Source organism: Coloeus monedula, assembly GCF_965178545.1.
Source record: "Coloeus monedula genome assembly, chromosome: Z".
In the NCBI taxonomy this organism is placed as follows: domain Eukaryota; kingdom Metazoa; phylum Chordata; class Aves; order Passeriformes; family Corvidae; genus Coloeus; species Coloeus monedula.
Window position 1 is genome coordinate 46,290,764 of NC_138822.1, and position 25,852 is coordinate 46,316,615.

At 43.4% G+C, this 25,852-nt stretch overlaps 1 protein-coding gene across 1 annotated transcript in view; it reads right to left on the reverse strand.

The window, feature by feature from the left end:
• The window catches only part of PTCH1 (patched 1), a 73,130-nt gene that overhangs the window by 39,571 nt on the left and 7,707 nt on the right, over positions 1-25,852 (reverse strand). The gene's annotated exons all lie outside the window — the stretch shown is intronic.

The following is a 25,852-nucleotide window of genomic DNA, read 5'->3' on the forward strand; positions in this document are numbered from 1 at the left end:
CAGTGTAACTCTAAAACTAGGAATAGCTTTTAGTATCTCTGAAAAAAAACCCCACATTCCTCATAACAATACCTTTACTGCTACTGTACTGAAACATTGATGCATAAACCAGAGCCTCTGTTTTTTCTACATTATAACCAATATCCCATGTGTAAAAATTAAAAAAGAGGAAGAAAAAAGGAAAACCTTTACCTGGCAGACCAGAAGAAACACTGTGTTACAATTTCTTACACTTGTATAAACAGTCTGCTTCAAAAGCACATTTCAAGATAAATGGCTTTAATTTACACTCTTCTACTAAATAATTTGGCAAAGATAGAAGGCAAATGTTTCTCTTTGGTTAAAAAAAAGGGGGGGGGGGGAAGAGGGAAAGAGTAAGTGAGCAGAAGTATTTCTTTCAGCCTTAAATAAAAAAAAGAAAAAATGCCAAGTTCATATAAGGAGATGCAGTTTGAGTTTAGCAGAAAGGTCAGTCTACAGCTTATTTACCCCAGTGGCCCAGTACCTGGCTGAACACGCTGTGATGCAGGAGATTGTTCATGTACAACATCTGTTTCTAAACCCACATGAGCTGAACAGTGTGCTCCATATTAAAATATGGTGGGGAAAAAAAAAAAAGAAAAAAAAGAAAAGAAAAGAAAAGAGGCAGAGGTAGACTGCTGAGTCGACAGGCTGTAGAGGGAGCCATACACAATTTGCCGTGCCAGAAAACATTGCATAAGAATAGAACACTGTCTTCCTTTCTACAAAAACCCCAGTCAGCTAGAGTTCATATACTTCATGTAACCTCCCCTGTAGTGTCTCTAGCCAAAGCATGTGGGAGGCAATGTCAATTAATTCAGCCTGTTAGCTGAATCAAGACCACATCCAGATGAGGAGGACAAGAATGTAGGTCCAAGCTACAGATCTGGTCTAATTTGTTACATTTTTCTCAGTCCCAGTAAGCTTGACACTGGTGATCTGAATTACTGCCAAAGTTTAGTTCTGCAACAGTGTGAACAGAAATTAAGCATATATATTGATTTCTTCCTAGACCATAAAACAGAAGACTGATCTGTAACCAGTTGGCAGAGTGGGAGATGAGATTCCCGAGCCCGAACAGGGACATACTTTTTCAATCACTTGGGTCCTCAACCCACCCATATCACCCCTGGGGCTAAAACGACCACCAGGCAAGAAGCTGGGCCCCTACATGCATAAAGCTGTCAGAACGAGACCCTCAACAATTAAACCATACAGACATTCTGGCGCGAAGCATTGCTTAATTTCTTGTTCAAGAATTCTTTGAAGAAATAAGTGTTTCCACAACACACTCAAATTTTTTCAGCCTGTCACATGTGGGATTATCTCCTTTATACCATGGAGCAGAGACCAGCACACAGTAAGCAAAACAAAACAAAAAGAAATCAAACACAACCCCTTTACCCAGAGTCCCTTTAGAATGTTTTAACATCACTCTTACTACAGTGACAGGACAGGACATACTATCATTGAGACTGCATTTGCATGGTAACAAAAAACTATTGTTAATTCTTATCAAGATTTAAACTCTAAAAAATACTTTCATTCATCAGCCCCATGTTTATGCTCACTGCTGTCTTTCCACAGTAGTCCACAAACCAGTAGTCCTTGATATTTGAATTTTGCTTCATCTTAAAGGAATATGGGAAGTAAGGGAGCAGTTATCTTAAACTGTATGTCTTGTAACCAGACCTTTCTTTCATAACCCTTTACACTGCAAGTGCTTCAAAGACAAAATTACTCTCTCCCTCTTTTGTGTCTCAGTGCCAGTCAAGACAATAAAGACCCAATGCTATGAGGACTGTGGAGTCTGCCATAAACTTCTACTCCTAGTACTATATTCTCTTCCATTCCACCCACACTGTCCTTTTGAATTTAACCAGAACTTGAACCAACAAATCATACTTCAAACAAGACAAAGGGCATCATTCCCATCTCTGCTGAAAGTGACTAACTGTTTACTATCAACAGAGATGATTGCTTCGTAATCAAGGTCCCGTCAAACCACATTAACTTCACTGAACAAGGCAGATCTAGCTAATCAAAATTGCATCACACAAGTCAGTCACCAGAAAAGAAGCTGTTTTTTCCCCTTTCTAACATTTCAACCAGGAATAGCAAAACCACCCAAGAAGTTGGGCACAGATTCCAGAACCCGGCAGCAGATCTGCTTCACATTCTTCTTAACGCATTACACCATTTAACTATTCCTTTGATGGGTCTGTTATCTACATTTCTTCAGCCAAACATAGTAAAAGTAACTCCAAATATTGAAAATATTTTATACAACATAGCAGTCAGGTACAAAAAATTCATAAACATACATTGACAGAAGTTTCCTCTGCAAAGCCAGATTATGTTAAAACATATGGGCAGACCAGAAGCAAGTGGAAACATCACTGGCCTTTCAACATATCAGAAGTAAAAGAGAGTAAAAGGGAAGGAAAAAACCAATGAAAGGGAAGTTTTTACCTGTTATGCTTCAATTCATTTCAATTAAAAGTTTGCAAAGATCACTGGAGGCTGCCATACCTACACAATCAGTACAATTAGCTGAACATGTGTTATTTTAAAATCAAACCTCTTGTTGCTTTATTTTTTTTCCAGATTATCCCCAAGTGGTGCAAAAACCTAAGAGAGAAACCACTAAAAGTGTCACAGAAATGTACCTGAAGCCTCTGGCCTCATTGTGCTGGATATATATGTAATACTTGCAAGACTCACACATTCTGCAGAAAGTCATTCGTTACACTCATAAGGAAAAAAAAAACATTATAGTCATAATAGTATTTCCACACCATAGGACAAGTGATGTAATGGAAAATATCAATGAACAAAGTGCTGGTGTTTTGTGGTTTTCCTTTATGGACTCTGCTTTCTTCTGCTGGGTGACAATAATATTTTACACTCAAAATGCTACTAACAGAAATATACTTCCAATTCTATTTCTTATCAAAAACAAAGAGAGCCATTTCACTTTAATATTCTGATGAAAAAATCCGCATATCACTCTCCTTTTTTGACATAACAAAAGCCACTTGATGGCATTCTAGGCCTTTATTACATGATTCCTTATGACTAAGTACCTAGATAGCTGAGCTAGTGGCAAAAATTCCCATAATCCAAAGATTGTTTAAGTAACAGGTCAATGCAGCGTCTCATGGCTTGTACACTACTCTTCCAGCAGTGCCATGGGTGTCTGCCTACTAAAAATGAGATACCATGCAATCTGTATGATTTGCCACTTTTTTCTTTTAAAGGAAAAAAAAACGTCCCAGCAAAGCAGTAACGCCAGTGTCCTGGCATTATTCCGCATTCAATATATCAGTTTCTAATTCTCAAGGATGTGTTTGAAGGCTATTGTTCAACATGGAACACTGTAACTGACAGCATCTCATATTGCTGAGTGTCAGTTATTGTTAAAAAGCTGCTTTTTCCAGAGAAGAGAAAAGTGTCTTCCTCCTCCCCACCCTCTCTGATATCCACAGGCTTCCCTCTTAGCTCTTCACCAGAACACCATAGATCTGCCTTGAGCAAGTCAGCATCTCATACCATGAAACATCCTGCTGCTCCTCCTGAGCCTCCCCACCCACCAACTGGAACATAAGCTGGTCAAGGGAATTCTTTGCCCTTCTGAAGAGCCTAAAGACAGCAGTAATTGCCACTGTGGATGTTGGGTTGCTCAGAACCACGTAAGGACCAGTGTCTCCCTGCCCCAAGAGCAATGAACAGCTGTCAAGTGGTAAAAAGTTTTACTCATCCTTAACTTGAGGCAGACCTGAATCCATGACCTATGGATCTAGAAAGGCTCTAGATCCCATTACCCAGCACCGGGGCCACAGTCCTAGTGTTTCAGTCATCACACATTAAAATGCTTCAGTACACCTTATGAGAGAAGCACTCAGAAAACCAAAACTGCTTGTCCCTAGTGTACATTTGCACTAACACTGCTGCATAACACTGATGCACCTTTCAATGACATAAGAATGAAAGTGTGCTTGTTTTCATTGGCACAGTTTTTGATGCATTTCCTTATGGATACTTAGTATCCATTTTGAAGTTCCTCTGTCATTCAGCTCATGTGCTCATTTCCACTGAGAATGTCAGTCTTACCTACACCTTTCTCACAACCAAATTCAAAATTTACACGGCATTACATTAACATGTTTACAAAGAAGTCTGGAATCTACCACTGCAGTCCCTTTCACACTTAAGTAGTCTGAGGAGTAAATTTGACCTCTGTCACACTTAGAGATCAATGCTAAATCACACCATAACTGACAGTCAGAAGTCACTGCTTATTAATTTACTGTCTGGTGGCTCTAAAGGCATGGAATACTTATTTTTCAGAGTTTCTTACAATGTTTCATTTCAGGTTACTGGAATTGCATCACACAGCCTGAGGTTTCTTTATTTTTCTTGGACATGAACACTACCTCTATTAACCATTCAGTAGTTACCTTGTGCACATGCAACCAGTAGCTTAGTAGACAGCAAGCTCTCTCTAAAAAAGAACATTCCTGGGGGACAAACATTTGGGATAAAAATGTTTGCCTAGAAACGTGGAGGACAGACTGAAAAACCAAAGCCAAGTTTTCCACAAATACCTACAGGTTTTGGAGCCTAAGTTCTTTTGGGACAAAGTTTAGGTTCATGAACAACACAAAATTTTCTGGAGAACCTCCCTTCTGAAGACTATGGGCCTTAAGGTGCTCCCATTTGAGCATCTGAGGGCAGATACTCCTCTGCTTTGTTCGAGAAACACCACCTTTTAAATATTTTCCAGGACTGTAAATGTGTAGTATTAGAGCAATCCAGCCCAACCTTTTGGCAGTGACAGCTCAAAGCAACAGAATCATACCTCTAATAGTCATGGATATCTCACACAATCAGTGTTTTTATTTTATCTCTTCAGAAGATGCAGCCTTTTTTATGAATCAGGTGTATGAGTAAGTACCCCTTACAGAGCTTACTTTATAGCCTGAGCAATAGGCAAAGCAGGGAATCTCTGCAATTTGCAATACCTGTTATCACTGCAACAGGAGGTATAGGAGATAAAAAGCCCTTATGACTCAGTGACCATATACGAAGACTGAGAACAATATCTGAACATGTTCAGCCTTCACCAACCAACCCAAAAAGCAGCAAGGTAGAAAGATGCCAGACTTACAAGCAGAAGAGACATCACCCCTCCACCCTGCCTTCTCATTCTTCAGCACCCTCTCTCTGCCATGATGGGAACCAGAAGGGGACTTCATACCTCTCTCCCTGACACCCTGCACAGCCCATCTCCCTCAGCTTTGACTACTCTTATGGGCTTTCTTCTAGTCCACTTACTCATGGAGTCTCTTTTTGTGCTGTGTTACTCAAACACTAAGCAATGAAGCTAGTTTCAGTCCATCACAATGGTACACAGATAAGCCAGCAAGACACAGTTACACCTCCCCACCCTAACTTAACCAGGATCACAAGCATTCACACCTGCCACAGAGCAGAAAGCAGTACCTAATGGCACCAGTGACAATTTCCATTTTTACTGATAAAGGAACAAAGACCTCACAAGAAAAAAACACAGCAGCCAAATACTACTTACACAGGATTGAAACCTCCTATGAAGAAACTGATACACAGAGCAGAAGTTCTATGGCAGATACAAAGACTATCCTGCCTCTTACTGGGCACAGAAAAATAATGGCCTTTTGATTTAAAACTTCCTGTTGCTCTCTAGGGAGTTCTGTCTTCATGTTCTCTCGGATGTTTGAGCTTGTCTGTGCTGCTCTTTATCAGCAACAGAGTACAGTTTTTCTGCACACAGACAGTTTTAGTCAGCATCTTGACAGAAGAGCAGGGAAGACAGCACCTTCCTCAGAACTATCATTTTCTAGGCCTGACAGGCAAACCATTTGTTGTGAGAAAGTGCAAAACACCTTCTGGAAATCCAGGTTTAGTCAGTACCAGAAATGGGACTGGTTGGAACATCCACTCCTTTAAATTTTTTAAATCCCTTCTGCTTGTAGAGTCAGAATTGCTACTGGTTTACATGGTTGCTCTCTGAATGTATTAACTACTGACTGTGAGATATTATCTATCGTGCATCTGATGTATCTAATGATGCTAAGGTTGGCTCTCATAAATCCATCAGGATTACATTATAAAAGGTAATGCAAAATAAAGACTTCACAGAAAGTGAATGAAACTGAGCTACCAAAAAAATCTGTTGAGAAATGGTGAGCTTACAGGAGCTAGAACACAGTGGTTAACAATCAGCATCTTAAAGAGATTTCATGGTCATTCAGTGGACTGTGCAGCAGCTCAATAAAAAAATACCATATTAATCACGTAACTAGACATGATCTGTGCCAGCACTGGACTAGAGGCAGTCAGAAATTGCATACTATATCTGTCTAGGTTTTCTTGCACAGCGTTTGCTGAATACACGTTTCTTTATCTGTATAGCACACATGGAGCAACTGTTGTGCCTCCCCAGGTTAAAACAGGCTGCACTTTACCATCTCCCTCCCCAACACACAGGTGGACACTCCACACTTATCCTTCTCACATCCCAATGAGAAGGAAAATGTAAAAGCAATATGACCATCTAAACCATTTCTGTCACACTGAGAATAAGATAATAAGATAACACCAGGTTCTTCATTTTTACTTACGGGGGGGGGGGGGGGGGGGTAAATTAAAAAAAAAAAGGATAAAAACCTACAAATGCAAACAAAAAAAAAAGCTAACAAAAAACCCCCACCCAACAACAAAGCACTTCAAAAGGCTGCTTTTTATCTCTCAAGTCATCATATGATACAAGTTAAGTTACTCCTCACACCTGCTGGGGATGACTCCAGTGTTGCTGTTACAAATTTCATTAATACTGACATGATTATGAATACCAAAAATAAAAACATACATCAAAGTTGCCTTTTCATTCTGTCACAGTATGATAAAGTTTAGAGCTGTGACAAGGGCACAAAGCTGTCTGCATACTCAGGAAGACAGCCCAACAACAGCTGCCACTGCTTGTAGTGGGAAACCTTCCCTGCAATTTTAGGATCTAAAACCTATTCTTTCTAAAAATCAGCTAAAAGCTAGTTTTACATGTATACATCTGTGTTACCTATAGGCAGAAAAATATACTTTTTGATTAGGTAAAACAGATAGATTGCTAAAGAAAATGAGACATTTTGATTTCTTACTTGGTGCCCATCTAGGTTGAGAGAGTGGAAAAGTGCAGGGAAAAAACCAGCAAACCAAAAAGAAGAAATTAAACAGTACAAACTTAAGAATAAAAAGCAAAACCAACATGCAACCAGCTTTGAAACATACAATAATGTACAAAACTGGTACATGCAATTCAAATTTTCAATAAAACATGAAATGCAGTGGCTGCTTACTGAGCTGTGACACATGTCCTTGGTAACAGGATATGAGCTGTTCACCTCTGGGTCACCGTTTCTAATCCAGCCAGGAACAATAGTGACCACAAGTTGTTTACCATCTGACAGCTGTTTGCTAACTTATATGAAATGAGTTGGTGGTCTCAGTCCATTTCCTACTGGGCAGGTGTCCACATTTATAGAATAGCAGTGTCACAACGGCCATCCTTGTTGACCATCCCAACAAAGAAACTGAGGAATGAATAGGCATGGAGAGCGAACTACCCTTTCTTCCAAAGACATGGTAAACCACAGCTTTCAGTGGAGAAGCCCAACTACTGAATTTTATGGCTCAAGAAGCAATGGAATAGTAGCAAACGTGTCTTAGACTCTGCTTTTTCCTAGATATAGAGGGAACTACCTTCATCAGCTAATACAGATTATTGCAATTGTCCCAACAGTTTATGGTCATGTAAGAGTTTATACTCCATGAGGAGCAAGCCAAATTTTTATTCTTCAGCAATTTAAGATAACAGCCAAGCACATTTCATAACAGGCAAAAATCCTCAGTACGTGAAAGTGGCAAAGTTTAGAGGAGCTCTGCTGAGAAGGGTATGTAAGGGGCTTCGAGGTCTCAAGCTAAGGATTTCAAAACAGCTGAATATAATTTCTTTAAGTTGCTTTAGGTTGAATAAGAGCTTCTGCTGGGTAATATATTACAAACAATTTGCTGTGTTGTTCCACAGCAGTCAGCTTTCCTCTAGGCCAAACTTTTCATTTAACCTCTCAGTGCCCTTTCCTCAAATATGTAATTGTTTTCCTGTGCGGTTAAAAGCAGCATTTTTAGGTCTTTTCATCTGTACTCCTGGGATAGCACAAATTTCATCTGTACATGGAGTAGCACAAAATTTGAAAGCATTTTTTTTTAAAGGAGCAGAAAACAGATGCAAACAGCATCCAGAACCTTTTAGAGGATACCATTTCCTAAACAGCACTTTTAGGAGATGGCAAAACTAACACAGAAAAATGAAAGGAATGAACATGTCATGACACAGGGTACAGTTCCTTTCAAGTATTCCCTACCAGCTGCTTGCTGTACCATCTGTTGTTGCCTAAGCAGCTTCCTTCTGAATGGCTTTGCACTGAAGCAGAACTGCTCTCACTGTTGGACACAATCAGGTCAGGTCAGCGCTCCCCCCAGCACCGAACCTGCTGCCTGTCACAGCTTCCCCCACCTCGATATTTCTTACTGGCCACCAGCTCCCGAGGCCGTGCTGCATCTGTCAGGAAGCCCATTTTTCATCGCTCGCTGGCCATTCACACTGAGCAGGACAGAGTTCGTCTCGCTTTGTGCGGGATGCACTCAGGGATTCCCATCAGACACCCGGAGTGTGCGACCATATGGCCAGGTTTATGATGAAGCAGGAAGGGCCGGGAAAAAAATCCGAACAAACCGCCGAGCGCACCCCTCGGCATGGCTCTCATTTTCTGCTTTGGGCCACTCTGACCCAAACCACCACTCTGGTGGTTTTTTACTACCGGGAGCCCAGGGCAGCGCTCCGCGCTCCCTCTGGCCGGGCGGCGGCTCCAAGGCCCGAGCGGAGCCACCCGGCGGGGTCCCGGGCCGGGTCCCACCCGGAGCCCCGCCGGGAGCCGGCCCTGCCCCGCGCTCAAAGGCCGCCCCCGGCCCCGAGGCGCTGGTGCGTTCCCAGCGCCGCTCCTTCCCGCGGCATCTGCGCAGGGAAACACACTTCGCTGGGAGCCACTTTCATGATTTTGTTGCGAGCGGGATTAGCTGGATTAGGGGCCGATTCATAAGGACCCCCTGCGGCTGTGAGGAAGTTTCATCACAAGGTCAGTGTGGTGTGAACTATATTCTGTCAACACCACCACTGCTTATAGCCGGCTACAAAAAAAATACAAAAGCGGGGGGGGGGGGGGGGGAGGGAGGGAGGGAGGGAGGGAGGAGGGAGGAAATTGCAAGTGAAATATATGAATGAACAGTTTACAGCAACAAAAAGATTTACCGATTTCCCCCTCGAATGCTTAAAAAGATGTGTACCCTTCAACGCTGCGTTCCTTTAAAACAAGAAATCCGTATTAGTCATTTTTAATTTATAAAGAATTTAGTGGTTTAGGAGGTGGGAGGAACCTGGGGAATAAGTGTAGCAACCCACACACAAAACCACAGAGGAACTTCTGGCACTTGGTCTAAAACCAGTCATGCAGCTCCACGATTGTTGCACTGTTGAGATTTTATTACATTTAATGCTGTCACCTTCAAGACTATTTAATTCCTACCCCCCTAAGCGCAGTAAGTAACAGAGACATTAAAAAAAAAAAAAAAAAAAAAAAAAAAAAAAAAAAAGGGTTGGATTCCAGAAAGGAGAAGGTGAATTAAAGGGGTTTTTTGTTTGTTTTTGCTCTTTAAAGCATAATTACCCACCTTGTACTTCCCCCACCTCCCGCCAGCAAGATTCCCCTCATCCCATCGTAATGACATCACTCAAAGACTGCAACATTTTTATAGCTGGCATGATGCAAAATAAAATCTATAATGAAAGACCGGGACTTTTGTATTGCATGTGTAGTTTTGGGGGAATTGGGGGGGGGGGGGGGGAGGGAAGGGGGTTTAAGAGAAGTCCCTCTTGCACAGAACCAGGCTGTTCAATCAAAGCCTTATCTGTTATATTTCTGTCTTTCTCTTCTGTTTAGCGCATTCACCGACAAGAGAAAAGGGGCTAGAGCAATGGAGGCTTTGACCTGCAGCTGTAACACAATACTTTCGCACAGCCCTGTCGACCCCTGACATAAATTTTACACCGCAGCTGGCATTTACACACTTAGCATTACCATATGTATAGCCTACTCTGTGCTAATTATGCTAATCACCTGTCTAACTCTCTGCTGCGAAAAATGGTTGTATTTAGCAGTCCACTGCCTACCAATACAGCTTACTGTGTGGCTGAAATGTACATTCAGACGGCTCTGAATAGCAAGATTTTTCCACGTTGCTGGCTTCATTCAGACCACAGAAAAATTTATTCAAGTCAACTGGTTTCGGTCCGCAACAAAAAAGTTACGAGAAAAAAGTGAGTGTGTTCCTGCCCTAACATTCTAAGTCTGCTTGCAAGCAAAATGATAAATCAATTGGTGTGGGAAACAAAAAGGGAGAAAGATTTCTTTTGCAAGCCATGTGAAACTGTAGCCTATTTAAAAAAAAAAAAAAAAAAAAAAAAAAAGGAGAAAAAAGAAGAAAAAGGTCATCCTATTTCTCCAAATCTCTAGAAAGAGCAGTTTAATAGATATTTACACCTGCTCACAATTCTCTAATTCTCTCAAGTTTCTACCTTTTATCCACAGTTGGAAGTCATACTAAACATGTTTTAGTTTTTGTTTCTTGATCTTAATAATTTCCACTAGAATACTGCATTTTCTATTATCTACTGCTTAAACAGCATCAGCTTCTAAACGGCCAGGGCTTCTCTTCTCTTCTATGGGAACCCTTTGAAAAGTCAGTGAAGACTGGTGTAAATGAAATCAGAATGAGGCCCATGTTGAGAGGCAAATAGGAAAAATGCCCAGGAACTAGTCACCTGAAGAATTGGTGTTATAAAGTATCTTCTTTAAGTACTTATTTTACCATTACAGAAAAAGTAACTTAGAAAGAAAAAAAAAATTGAAGTCGTAATGGATAAGGAGTTTTTTAATGCTATCATAGTGTCAGCAGGAAGGGAGATGTTTAATTGAGTCCCTAAAGCTCATCTTTCTTCTGAGTATCACACTGAAGAGATTACACCAAGATCTGCATTGGGATTACATTCCTGAAGCTATTTAAATACAGTTTACCACATACAAGTAAGTTCCTATAACCTCCTTCTCCTCTGCACACACCCAAGGAAGCTATGGCAGTTCACAGATTTGTCAGATAACCAGAACGTAAATCTGATTATGGCATCACCCTCGGCAATTTCCTTTCAGGTGAAATTTGTGGAATCTTCTTTCAACTAGTTTTAAATGTTATGAAATGGCATGTTCATACACAAAATGGAAAAATGTGCAAATAAATCTTCTATATCCACTGCATCTGAATAAGATAAGCACACTGGAAGGTAAATCATTGTTAATATACAGCAAAGGGATTTAATTAAAAACAAGAACAGCTCAGCAATGTTTATGCTCAGAAGGTCCAGTAACATACCCAGTCACAACATGAGGTCAAGAGGATCCCTATGTCTGTGCCTTCCCAACTTCCCATCCTTTGTCCACTCTGCTTCCATGTGCAAGAGATTGCTGCTCACAATAGGTAAAATAACAGGTTTTGCCTGTCAGCAATGGTCTTTACTTTAATATTTTACTTATTACATTGCCTGCTTGACTAAATTATAGACCCTCAGCCAAGATACATCTTGCTTTCTAGCATCTCAGTTTCAGTTCTCTACCAGTCCAAGTACTAATTTATCTGTGTTCTTTCAGCTCCAAAACACTGGTTGTGCAGCCAAAAACAGAAATAACACTACAACTACTGTTTATTTCAGAGCATGTGGATTTTCCCCTTTTCTGCCTCTTTTTTTTTTTTTTTTTTGACTAGGAGATGGACCACCCTGCTCTCATGGCACAGAACACTATTTACATTGCAATACTTGACTGTGTAATACATCTGGCATTTTTGGGCAGGATTCCTGAGCTAGGGGCCAGAAGCCCTTAAGCAATGATTTAACAGGGGAAAAAAATCATACAACTTGACTCAACAGTACTCATTTCTAGTTTGCTGCACTTAACTTTTGATTACTGACAGAAAAGCAGAAATACATCATACTGGTAAACAAGAGAAGATTGTTTCTTTTAATTTATCTCAGTGTTAATAAAAGAAGACTGTATTACAGTTTAAGGACTGAGTTCCAGCTTCAGGTATACGGGTGTACAACACTGCACACATGCTTGCACATGAGCAAAATACAGATGTGTCAAATACACAATGATTACTTGTATATTTGAAGCTGGAATTAAGTTCAGTAGAATTCTCTAAAGAAGCAGCACCTTTGCAGAAAGAGTCAGGTTATGGTTCTGTTCTTTTCCTTTCCTCTTGTATATTTTGCTCAAGCACTGAAATAACTAAGTTTCCCAAAACCAAGCAGAAGTCAAAGCCAAGACATTCATTCTAAAAACCAAAATTAAAATTCTCCATACATCAAAACATGTATATGGCCAGCAGTTTCCATAAAGAACTTTCTACCTCATGAAACTACTGCTGCCAAAATCAGTTATGTTTATCGTAACTGAGGTGACAGTAAATGAAAATAACAGAGCAAAACCAAGAACAAGTAAATTATATTTACAGATATTAAACTAAGTTTACACTGTAAAAAAAGGAATCAAGAAAAATATTTTAAGTTCTGAATTAGAAGTTACTCCTTTCAATTCCACTGTCTATTTCTACTGTACTGTACAATGAAAAACTACTCCAAGTCAAAAGTCACTCAGTTAACAGCAAGGGTGAACATAATTTATTGTATATGGTATTCATCAGTCATATTTGGCACAATCTGAATGGATAATAAAATAGCACAGATTATGCAAAACTGGAGTAAAATATCTTCCCATTCTTTTTAGTTCATGGGCACAGAAATGAAGTGGCCATTATAACATGGCATGCATTCTCAGCACAGATACCATACTTTAAAGCACTGAGTTTTCTGTCATGAGGCATCGTCTTTGGAATCCGCCACTCCAGCAAAGCATCAACAGTAGAAAATTACATGGTTTCCTAGTATTAATGAAAGTTGTACATCTTAATTTTTCTGAACTCTGATAGGTGACTACCCTCTTGTTATAGAACTGTCATGCAGACCTTAAGAAGTTTAACTGATTTCTTCAGGTTTTCCCAGGAAGAGTAACTCACAAACATAACTGGGGCAAGACTTCCTGCATGCTACAAGGCAGGAGAGATCAGAGAAATTAAAAGAACCAAAGGCTGAAATACTGAAGACAAATAAGACGAATACTGAAGATAAATAAGGATGGCTGAGAAAATACATATAACTGTACAGTATATACAAAGAAGAATGAACTACTTGGTAAAATTCTGCACTTCAGATCCTGCTGAACTCCGAAAAAGAGCAGCTACAGCCAGGTATATACACACCATCCTCTGTAGACAGAAAAAGCACTGTGCAAAGGACTGAACTTTATTCTATATACAGAACTTTATTCTATATACAGAAGAAAATACCTGACAAGTAACAGCCCCACAAGATCTATAACCAAAATGCTGTTTTAGTTGATCAAAAAAAAAAAAAAAAAACCAAAAAAACCCAAACTAGCTGTGTGGCAAAGAACTTTACACACATGGTTTTACCTGAGTGCTTACAGGTTGAAGCAGGTAATTCACAGTTAAGTTAAAAACCTTGTGTGTAATAGTCCAGGATTGGGAAAATGAGAACATGTTCCATGAGACACCAAAAGGAAAGTAGTTGCAGACACATTAAAACCAACATCCTAGTGGACACAGCTCCAATAGGTCACAGGGAGGGCAGTTTTGAAGGAAAAATCCAACAAATATAAACATGGCATTGTGGAAACCAGACAAATCTCCTATAGCTTTGTCCAGCCAGCATTAATCTAGGCATCAGCTGTGGTGCATAATCTAAACAAAGGGATCAGTCTGTTCATACATCTGGAAGCTGTCATATTTTGGAGCCTCCTAACAGTTATGTGTAAGTGCAACATTCACTTAGATGCAGCAGCCTTTAAATTTGTTGAGTGGTCAAGAACTGTTACATGCATACGCTATACCATATTATGACTTTCTGGGGAACCGCCAAAAATATTATGTAATGACAGGGCTTGGACCACCTCTTGCCACAAAAAAACCCAAAACCAAAACAAAACAAACCCACAAAAAAAAAAAAAAACCAACCAAAAAAACCCCAAAAATCATGAAAATGGACAGATTCTAGGTGAGTAGCTCAGATTTACCTTAATACATTCTATGCTGAAAGAAAGCTTGAGTAGCCATTGCTTTTGGAGTTCATTTTTTTCTGAACCCACTGACTGCTGAGGAATAATGAGGAAGGAAGGCCAGTTCTCTACAAAAACAAGCAAACAAACATAAAACCAGGCCACTTACCAGGTGGCAAGAGCTGATAGTAGACCCCAAACCATTCACCACCATGTCCACATAGCACCACAACTTCAGCAGCAGCCAGCCCTACAGCTGAGTTAGCTCTTTTACTTACCTACTCCTCCCCTGTTCCTTCTCAGCAACAGCAGCATGGGGAACAACAATAAAACAATGCTGCTTTCAACTATTCTATTTCACACCAGGACTTCTGTTCCAAAATCTGCAAGAAATGCCTTCAAACCCTGTTCATAAGCTGCAAAATCCTCAGAGCACAAGATGACACTCAAAGCTCAGAAGAGGAGGACAATAGCATAGCCAAGGCACCAGCCTGTTTAAATACACATTCCAACAGAGAAAGAAACAGACCCTTCCAAACAATGATCTGTACGGCACATTCTGGCAGGGACACTGGCAACAGTGGTAAGTTTGGAAATAATAACAAAGATTAATTTTCTCCAGGCTTGAGTAAATTAAATGCCTCTGAAGCCTCAAGGAACCATGCAACAATGCACTTAGAGCTTAGAGGGGTGCCAATTCTAAAGTAGAAGCTTCTCTTTCCCTTCCCTGAAGAGGTTAACACATGGGCACACTGTTAGTCTGCTGTGGCTTTGTACATGGATAAGGCCTGGTCACACTAAAGTCATCCCAAGTTCTGCCACTACATTCAGTGCATTCAGGATTTCATCCTTTACCTTTTCAATGACCAAAGAATGGTCACAGGCAATACCTTCATTAAAACTCTTACAGATAAAAGAGGAATTTTATGCACTGAAGCTGCAGGGATGTTTTTCTGTACAAGCTTTTCAGCAAGGAGTACCAACTCTGAGCAATGATGTGGACACCTGCCAAGATGGAACTTAACAGAGATCTCCAGTGATTTTGAATTTAATAGCTGGCTCTTGAAAGATGACAATCAAATAAATATCCATGTAAGTAAAACCTTTAAGCATCTTTTCTTAACAACTTTCAATACACGGAAACAGAGAGAGTTCAAATTCAAAGGAACATAACACCCACTGCCCTGATGTTTTTATCCACAAATATTATATAAATCCTAAATACTAGAATTGGATATTCTTTTTCAAAACAGTAGCTTGGACTGAACTACTTCTGCGGTTTATCAGTAAACATTTAAATAAGCATGTTTCTCAGATGACCATCCTTCAGCTATCACGTGGAAAAAAAGACATGTAATAAATAATCATACTTAAATCAAACAAAACAGTGGCTTGGAAATTTTCCAGATAAACACCTTCCAATGAACTTTCAGTATGAGCTGAGGAATGCAACACAGTGTAAGACAGCATTCAGGGATAAATAAGCTCTTATGTCACCTGATTCATAGGAAACTAATTAATTTGGTGATGCAATCAGAGAGAATGTCTTGACTGCCATAGAGCCTGCCAATGCCCCACCACAGACTGAAGAGCAGAGTAACTTCTGCTCTTCTGCCATCTATTCTGTGCCAACGAGGTGATGCAGGAGCAAGCATATCTAAAACAGTACTTGTCTGCTGCTGTCCACAAATGCGTATGTTTGTGGCAGAAAGGAATTACACTTGACTGGGTCAATTCCTGCTAACTGTACTCAAACCAAACATGTTACTTCAGCCCACTCACATAAGTTTGTCTCCTTGAAAAAACAAATTCGTGCAGATCTGTTTCTTTACTATTCTTTTTTGTTTCTCCAAAGAATACTAGTGTAAAGTTAACTGGTGCCTTTAGGCAGAATTTAAGAACAACTTTTCTCTCCACCTGCACTTAATCTTGGTGGGTTAAGAAAACTGAGAATCTATGGAAATAATACTGGCTCCTGCATCACTCATACACTTTCCTCATTTTCACCTCATTCTTAAGTTGCATGGGTAGATTAACATATTTTAAGAGGGGTCAGCCATAAATAAAATAGAGCAACCTGATTTTTGTCCCTTAAGAGAGAAAGGAAACAATACGACACATAGCTCAAATCTCAACTTACAAAGTGTTTCTACTGTATGCAATCAGTCCTAATTCACATACAGTTAGAACACACTCACTTTGTTCCACGTAACTGAACTAAACTGTGCAACTACTGGGGTATTCCTTGCAGGATGTCCTACCTATTTGTATCACTCACCCTCTTCCTTCAAATTTTCTTAAAGAAGGAGCTCTGCCATGTCAGAGTTCAGTTCAAGCTCACAAAGCTTGACAAAGCTTTGTGAAGAGGGCCGCTTAAGGAGGAATAGTTTGACTGAGCTACAGCTAGTGCAAAAAGTAAAGAAAGCAAGAAAAGAAAGAACAGCACGATCTTTGACCACTTAAGGAAGAAAACTAATGAAAAAAGTGAGGAGAAAAAAAATTCCAAGACAATGATGACACGAAATGAATGATCACAGCACAAGACTAGATCATCTCTCCCATTATAAGCTGCTACAATTAACATCATTTAAGGCATTGCAGTAGCCAAATTTCAAGCTTCATTTAACAGAACCTTCTCTGGAGCCACAAAACTACCTTCTTTCAGAAGCAGAGGCTGTGAATTTACATGTGTGACTGCTGTTGACACACTGGGTCTTAGACTGCCTATTAAGAGTGGTAGCAAATAAACATAACTAGTTATGAGCATGATTTCTTTTCCATCCAGAGCACTCTCTAGTTATGAATGGATAATTCTAAAAGCACATCTGTGTCCAACAAAATTCAGTCACCGAGGAAATCAATGCAAAGCCCTTTTTTTCTTTGTGTGTACAACGTATAAAGATGCTAAAAAGTCTCCACACCTCCAGGATGCATGGACACCCACATACAACTCAACTCAAGCTGAGTAACAGAACTGGCATTAAAATGGCAGTTCAGAATTTGTCTGCCCCAGCAGACAACCCCCCTCCAGCAGCAAGGTATGCATATGGGGATGACAGATCTATTCATGTACTGAGGAGATACATGTACATGTCCCAGGCAAAGACAGCTAAGAGGTAGACAGGAACATAGATGGAGCCACTGTGGGACACACAGTAATAACTGAAGTATTCTGAACAGTGGCCAGAGGAGGACTGTGTTTAAAAGAAACCCAGAAAAACAAAAAAGCTACACTACAACACTTAGCACCAAGAAACAAGCCGAGAGGAAAGCTTTGGTATCAGGAGGCTCAAAGAAGGCCAAGAATGCTAGCATAAATTCTGAAGGAAGAAGACTACTACAGGAAATCTGAAAGAATGATGTTTTGAAGATCTCTCTGAAAGTTTGCCTACCAGGTGAAGTTCTAAACTTCTTATGTAAATACTTCAGCCATAATTGTGGAGGGCTGTGAGCCCTTGGCACAAGGGCCCTCTGCACTCCCTTGGAGGAGAGAGGCCTGAGGGCAAAAAGACTTTCCCCAGAGATAAGCAACCCTCCTCTGGGTCATGGTGACAAAGTGAACCACCCCCAGCATGCCTCGTTTCTATATGGTAACAGCCTGTACCCAGCTGGCTAGCTGGTTTCTACCTCACTCCCTGCCTTTCCCATAAAAAGTCCCGTTTCTGCCCATGACTAGGCAGCCTTTGTCCCTGGCCTCCCCTTCACAGGGGCTGCTGGACAATAAAAGCTGCCTCTGTGGAATAGCCAAACGAGCCTCCTGTCTCTCTGTCCACAAGTTCGCCTTGGGTGATTTCACAAAGAGCTGAATCACAAGAGCTGATACCACTTGTAGCAGAGAAGTTTCTACACCTGCTGAAATCACCTGCTGCCCAGGGAGGCCTGCCACCGCCCCTGGAAGAGTTGTTCCTTGCAGGACGCTCTCTCTAGGAAGGTCGCGGCACACCGGTGCTGACCAACATCAGACCCCCTGCGGTTAAGTGGCACCCAAACTCCTTGGAGTCTGGAAGTCCCTGGAGAGAGTGACTCCTGCACAGCTGTTGGAGGGACTGAAAGCCACCGTCGAATCATCACTTCTCTGAGGAGACCCCCTTGCATTCTAGTAGAGGCTATCCAAAGAGACAGGTCGAGACCGTCACCTACCATCTCAGAGAAGGAACTCCATGAGGATCGACCTTCAGGCTGACCACCTTCCCAGAAGATGTTTCTTTGACTCTACTAGCTGCCCCCATGCCTGGACAAAGATTTTTAAGTTGAAATTGGGGTTTTTCTGCGAGTTTCTACATTTTTGGGTCCTTTTTTTTTTCTTTTTTTCTGCTGGGTTAGGGCGTGGGACCACCAGCATGGGACAGAGGCTGAGAAAACCTAGCCTTACCCAACCTGAGAGAGACCTTTATTCTCAAGTTCTAAAAATCCTTCTTGTTAGTAATTTTAAGTTTTCTAAGGGGAATCTTTCTAAGAGGAAACTCAAATTCTTAATTATTTTTATTTCTAAGCATTTCTCTGATATTAAGGGTGACTCTATCCTTTCTAACTCCTTTTGGGATCTCGTTGGAAAAAAACACCTACTCTCTTCAAGCTTCTGGTGATTTTTCTGTTTCTCAGTTTATCCCCTTGTTTCATATTATTGTTACATTAGTAGAAAAAAAGGTAGTATTTCGGGAATGTCGGGAAATCCCCAGTCAAAAACCTCCCCCCCCCCCCCCCCCCCCACCTGTGCTTCCAAGCCCCCCTCTCCGCATGAGAGGGAGTCGGAAGATGGAAGCTTCCGTACGGAACAGGATTGCCACGGACACCCTGATGCCTTCCGAGCCTCTCTCCCCCGCTCCCAGAGCGACTCTGGCCCAGTTGCCTTGGAGCCTCTCCCCACCCAAGCTCAGCCCCTGTTCCCAGTTATCTATCCGTCTCTCCCCGCGCAGAACGGCGCTGGCGAGGCAGCCGGCCCGCTGCCGCTCCCCTGGCTGTGGGCGCGCCCCTGCACCCCTCGCACCCCCATCTCCCCGCCGCTCCCCCCCACCCCTTTTCGCGCATTCCAATCCCCCTGCCGTGTTTTGTGATGCTATCGCTTCTACCAAGTTCATACCCCCCATCCACACCTCAGCAGCGGGCGGACAAACGCCTGGCTCCCTGGAAAGCGATCCACCAGCCTCTATGCCCTCAGGCTATTCCCTTGCTATCACCCATTCTCCCTCCCTTTCAAGTTGCTGATGAGATAGCTCCTGCCCCTCCACACAAACCTGTTTTACCGGGTTCGCTACCGGTACCTCGATACCCCCCTCAGGGGAGGGGGAGCCCGGGTCCCGTCCCCCCCCCCCCGCCCCCGCCTTTTCGGTTTCTCCCGCAAACTCCGCTCCCGTAGTTTCTGCTTTAAACCCCATCTCCTCGACCCCTTCCCCGCAACCGTTTCCAGCCGCTGCCGCTGACTTCAAACAGCCTTCCAGCTGCAGCGGCGACACTCTAACCCCTGCTTCCCTCGGGATCTGTAGCTGCCGCACGGCTGCAGCCTCCCCGCCGCCAGGACGCGCCCCCCGCTCCGGCACATCACTCCTGGTCCCCCGCGACTCCCGCCCCCAGCCTGGCTCGGGTGGTGCTGGCATCCTAAAGTTGCCACGTTCTTCCCCCTGTCGTTCAGCTCCAGGCTGCCACGGCTCGCCCTAGAAAACACTCATCCTCCTTTTCAGAAGATGACAGCAGCACCGCGGACTCTGACTCAGAACTACGACCACTGGATGCAGACATGGAGAGATGCCACCCGGGAGCGCATTAGCCCAAACGAGTTCAGCCTTCCCAGCTCTTTTTACGAAAGGGAGGCGGGGGGGGGACCCACAAATATAAGGATGTGGGGAGCCAATTCCCTACAGAGAAATCAAAGAGCTTTGCAAGGTCGCTAAGGAACACGGGCGGGGATCCCATTTTTTAAGAAACTTATTAGAAGCTACTTTCTCCACCTACACGCTCGTTCCGCGTGACATTAGAAATATTGTTAACTGCCTCCTTAGCCCGGCAGAATATATGCTATGGGAGAAGCATTGGAAAAGACAACTAAAAACATTATCTGACTTCTATTCCGAAGATGCAGGTTGGCCAAATTTGACTGTTGAACAATTAGTCAGAGAAGGTGAATTTCAAAAACCCTCAGACCAAACAAACACTATACCTGAAGTTGCACTGCAGGATATAGCCACTGCAGCGAAAACATCACTGCTTCTTACCCCTGATGACTCGATACCCACACAAAATTTTTCTAACATCAGACAAGGAGGGGACGAGAGTTTTATTAAATTCGTGGACAGGTTAAAGGTAGCCCTGGAAAAATAAACAAAGTCCAGAGGGACAAAAGGAACTTTTGACTAAACTTGCTATGGCAAATGCTAATGAACAATGTAACACTATCCTGAGGGCTTTACCCCAGGACACGGAACCCACCATAGAGCAAATGGTGGAAGGCTGCACATGCTATACATCTACCAAAAATGCAGTTGCCCGAGCAGTGGCAAAGGGCATTGCAGAAAGGGTATCCGGTGCATTTGCAGCAGTGGCTTCAAAAGATAATGCCCACTGTTTCAATTGCAGAGAATTTGGACACTTTAAAGAGGACTGCCCAGAAAAGTAACCCACCCAGGACCATCGCACCAGCTACCAAAGGTCCCAGAGACAGCAGCAGTACCAACTGTGCCTGGCAAACTTCCAACAGAGCACAGGATGGCCCTGCACTTTGACAACAAATCAAAATTCGTACCACTTCGACCAGTATGTGAAGTCCACTGCCAAGTGCCAGGAGGAAGCAGGTGGATCTCAGAAGGCACCATCATCCCCGGAGATCCCAGTGCACATGAAAGAGAACCGTCACATGGAGTGATACAGATGGGAACCCAGCGCTAGCTGGTAACCGTGCCGTCCATTGACTTTACAGGTAAGTGTTTTTACCATATCCCCACAGGTAAGTATGGACCACAAAATGGTCCGTGGGACATTCTCATCCTTGGTGACACTTCATGATCCAGAACAAATTTTCGTATTACCAGAAATACAAACAGTACACCCTGGACAAGAGACCTTTGTCCAGCTTTGCTGCACAGACCCACCCTTTTACCTTTCACAGGAAACACCAATTGCACAAGCCTTTTTGTTCCCACAGGACTGCCCAGAATAGGCTCCACTCAATCCAACCATAATGTGGGCACAGGTTGTGGGCTCAAATAAGCCTACCATTGAGTGCGGCCTGCTCTGTAATGGAGAGCAGATCTACTGCCCAGGGATGCTGGACACTGGCGCAGACGTGACCATCATCGCCCATTCTGAGTGGCTAGCGAACTGGGAACTACAGCCAGTGGCAGGCATGATTTCTGGGATCGGTGGAGCCACAGTGTCTATGCGGAGCAAGTAGAATGTCACTGTCGAAGGCCCCGAAGGCAAGATAGCAACCATTTGGCCATTTGTTGTGAGGGCCCCCATCACCTTATGGGGCAGGGACCTCTTGACCCAATGGGGGGCTTCCTTACACATCCCCAGTAAGGATTTCTATCTCAGGCCACTGAGGTGTACACCACCTTCCATCCCTTGGCTCACCTCGAAACGAAAGGACCCAGCGTGGATCAAGCAGTGGCCCCTTTCCAAGGCAAAGCTGTGCGCTCTAGAAGCCCTCGTGGAGGAACAGCTTGCCAAGGGTCACATCGTCGAGACCACCAGCCCTTTGAACTCCTCCGTCTTTGTGCTGAAAAAGCCCGGCAAGGACAGGTGGAGGCTTGTCCACGACCTCCGTAAGATCAATGAAGTCATTGAGGACATGGGTCTCCTCCAGCCCAGCCTGCCCTCACCATCAAGGCTGGCCAGAGACTGGATGCTTGCCATCATAGATATAAAAGACTGCTTCTTCAACATCCCATTCCACCCTCAGGATGCCCCCCGGTTTGCCTTCTCCGTCCCCTCCCTCAACAGAAAGGCCCCACTCAAAAGGTACCATTGGCTTGTCCTTCCCTAAGGCATGAAGAACAGCCCGACCATATGCCAGTGGTACGTTGCCCACGTTCTGTCCCCCATCTGGAGCCTGTTCCCGGATGCAATCATCCACCACTATATGGATGACATCCTGATGTGTGAATCAGAAAAAACTTATTTGGACATGACTGTTAAAAGGACTATCGAAGCCATAGAGGAAGCAGGGTTAGAGATTCGTGAAGACAAAGTGCACCCCATGGACTTACCTCAGATTCCAGATCCATGAGAGGACCATTGCACCCCAGCAACTCACCATCCAAGATGACCCAAAGACTCTAAGAGACTTACACAAGTTATGTGGGTCCATCAATTGGATACATCCCCTGCTAGAGACAACAGAAGACCTTGCCCCCCTCTTTAGTCTTGTCTGCAGCTGCGAGGACCTGGACTCTCCACGTGCCCTCATGCCAGAAGCCTGAGATACCATCACCACAGTCCAGGAGGCCCTGTCTTCATGCCAAGCACATCAGGTCGAGCCCAGCCTGCCCCTCCATTTTACCATTTTGGGTAAGGCCCCCCCATTTCTATGGGTTGATTTTTCAATGGGATCCTCAACTCAGAGACCCTTTATTAATACTTGAATGGATCTTTACAAGCAATCAGCCTACAAAAACAATAACCACTCCTCAAGAAATGAGGGCACATCTAATAAAAAAGGCCTGAACTCACCTCTGCTCTCTTGCAGGGTGGGAGTTCACATGCATATACTTGCCATTGACCACTAGGGATCTGGAGCATTTGCTCCAGAGCAATGGGAGCCTCCAGTTCGCCCTGGAGCGCTACCCAGGCCAAATTTCCATCCACGTGCCAAAACATAAGACTTTCAATTCGGCCTTTAATTTGATCCCAAAATTAATCCAAAGTAGAACACCTCTCAAAGCTCTAAGTTTTTACCGATGGCTCAGGGTAATCCCAAAAGTCAGTGATGACTTGAGGGACTCCAGGACTCAGAAGTGGGATTCTGATGTCCAAGTAGTGGAAGGATCACCACAGATTGCCGAGCTAGCAGCTATCATCAGAGCCTTTGAGAAATTCAAAGACAAACCCTTTAATCTGGTCACAGATTCAGCTTACGTTGCTGGCACAGCTACGAGGGCTTAACACGCCTTTCCCAAGGAGGTCTCCAATCCAAACTTACACCAACTGATTTCTACATTAATGCATTTAATCTCCCATAGAAAGCAATCTTATGATATTATGCATGCAAGGTCACGCACTGACCTTCCAGGTGCCATCGCGGAAGGGAACAGGAGGGCAGACGTGCTAGCCATGTCGGCAGAGACTGCTAATATCCTGACATCTTCGCCCAGGCGAAGTTATCCCATGCATTTTATCATCAAAATGTACCTGCCCTCATCAGGATGTTCAAGCTCTGGAAAGACCAAGCGAGAGCAACTGTAGCAACACATCCGAACTGCCAAAATTACCAGATACAATCTATGGGTACCAGAGTTAACCCCCGCGGTCTGAACAGCTGCCAATTATGGCAGTCTGACGTTACCCACTTCCCATCCTTTGGAAAGTCTAAGTATGTGCACGTGTCAGTCGACATGTTTTCTGGGGCAGTGTTTGCATCAGCCCACGCAGGAGAGAATGCCACCCACACCATCAAGCATTTTCTCCTTGCATTTGGCACCCTAGGAGTCCCTGAACAAATAAAAACAGATAATGGGCCCGCCTATACCTCCCGCAAATTGAAAGATTTCTTCAACCAGTGGGGAGTAAAACACACGACGGGCATACCCGCTAATCCCACAGGACAATCCATAGCAGAAAAGACTCATCAGACCTTCAAAAGAGTCCTCAATCAACAGCAGAGAGAAACAGAGATTATGTCTCCCATTGAGAGACTCTGTAAGGCTCTCTATGTTATTAATTTCCTAAATTGTACATCATCAGAGCCTGACCCCCCGTACTCCGGCACTTCTCGAATTCGACCCAAGCTAAGCTCACTGAAAAGCCACCGGTGCTGATCAAAGACCCAGAAACACATCAGATTTCTGGGCCTTTCCAGTTGATTACCTGGGGGAGGGGGTATGCCTGTGTTTCACTACCATCCGGCCCCAAATGGTTCCCAGGAAAAAACATCAAACCATACTTAGGCTGTGTAAACACTGCCTCCACAAATAATAACCGAAATATCCCGGACTCTGACACATCGGGTCCAGATAACCAGAGAAGCTCAGCCTGAAGACGGAGGAAGCATCGACTGCCAAGAAGAATCCACCATCCCGTCACTAAGTCACAGACAAAACACAGCTCCCAGAAGGACTCTACTTAACAAAACACAAACTACAGACCAGACATAGTCTGGCCAACGCTGTTGTAAGTAAGTTATTCCCCAGTTATTCCTAAAACCCCACTTACCTATATACCTACCTTCCTGTTCCCTGCCCTCCCTCTCCTCCCCAGCCCTCACTTACCTCCAACCAGAATATCCCAAACCCTCTATCCTCCCCAACAGTATTCATTTTAAAAAACAAAGGAAGGGGAAATGGAAAGGGAGGAGGGAGGAAAAGTGAAGACAACCCTTCCCCTTCACCTCAAAGCCAACAAATTTTCATTTATATTCCCTATCAGAAGCCCTATCCCTGTCTAAAGATGAGGCCCATCTACCTTGGTGCTGCCCTCACTTGCTGCCTGGATGCTCCTCACAGCACCACAGGCCCTCAGCTGGGGTGTCCCACAGCCCCAGACCCTAGCAAGGGCATTAAAACAAGATAACTTGTGCCTGTCCATGGGCAACCTAGACAACCCATTGTCGACATGCCTGGTAGGGATTCCTCTAGCAGCACATGAATATTTAACATCACGTAGTGACTCCATCTCAAAGAACATCCAGCTGCTAAAAGATCAAGTCCACCAAATCAAGACTGATGAAAAAAATCACAGACGGTCTCAACAACTTTCTCGGACAATGGGGACTCCAAGGGTGGGCACTTTCTTTAGTTAAGGGTGCTTTGTAGATCTTCATTGTAATTCTTATTGTATTGCTTATGTTCTCATGTTTTTTATGCTGCTTTAAAAAGGCCGTTGGGGAGGAGTTCTTGGTAAAAAAGGAAGAGGGAGTTGTGAAGGGCTGTGAGCCCTTGGCACAAGAGCCCTCTGCACTCCCTTGGAGGAGAGAGGCCTGAGGGCAAAAAGACTTTCCCCAGAGATAAGCAACCCTCCTCTGGGTCATGGTGACAAAGTGAACCACCCCCAGCATGCCTCGTTTCTATATGGTAACAGCCTGTACCCAGCTGGCTAGCTGGTTTCTACCCCACTCCCTGCCTTTCCCATAAAAAGTCCCGTTTCTGCCCATGACTAGGCAGCCTTTGTCCCTGGCCTCCCCTTCACAGGGGCTGCTGGACAATAAAAGCTGCCTCTGTGGAATAGCCAAACGAGCCTCCTGTCTCTCTGTCCACAAGTTCGCCTTGGGTGATTTCACAAAGAGCTGAATCACAAGAGCTGATACCACTTGTAGCAGAGAAGTTTCTACACCTGCTGAAATCACC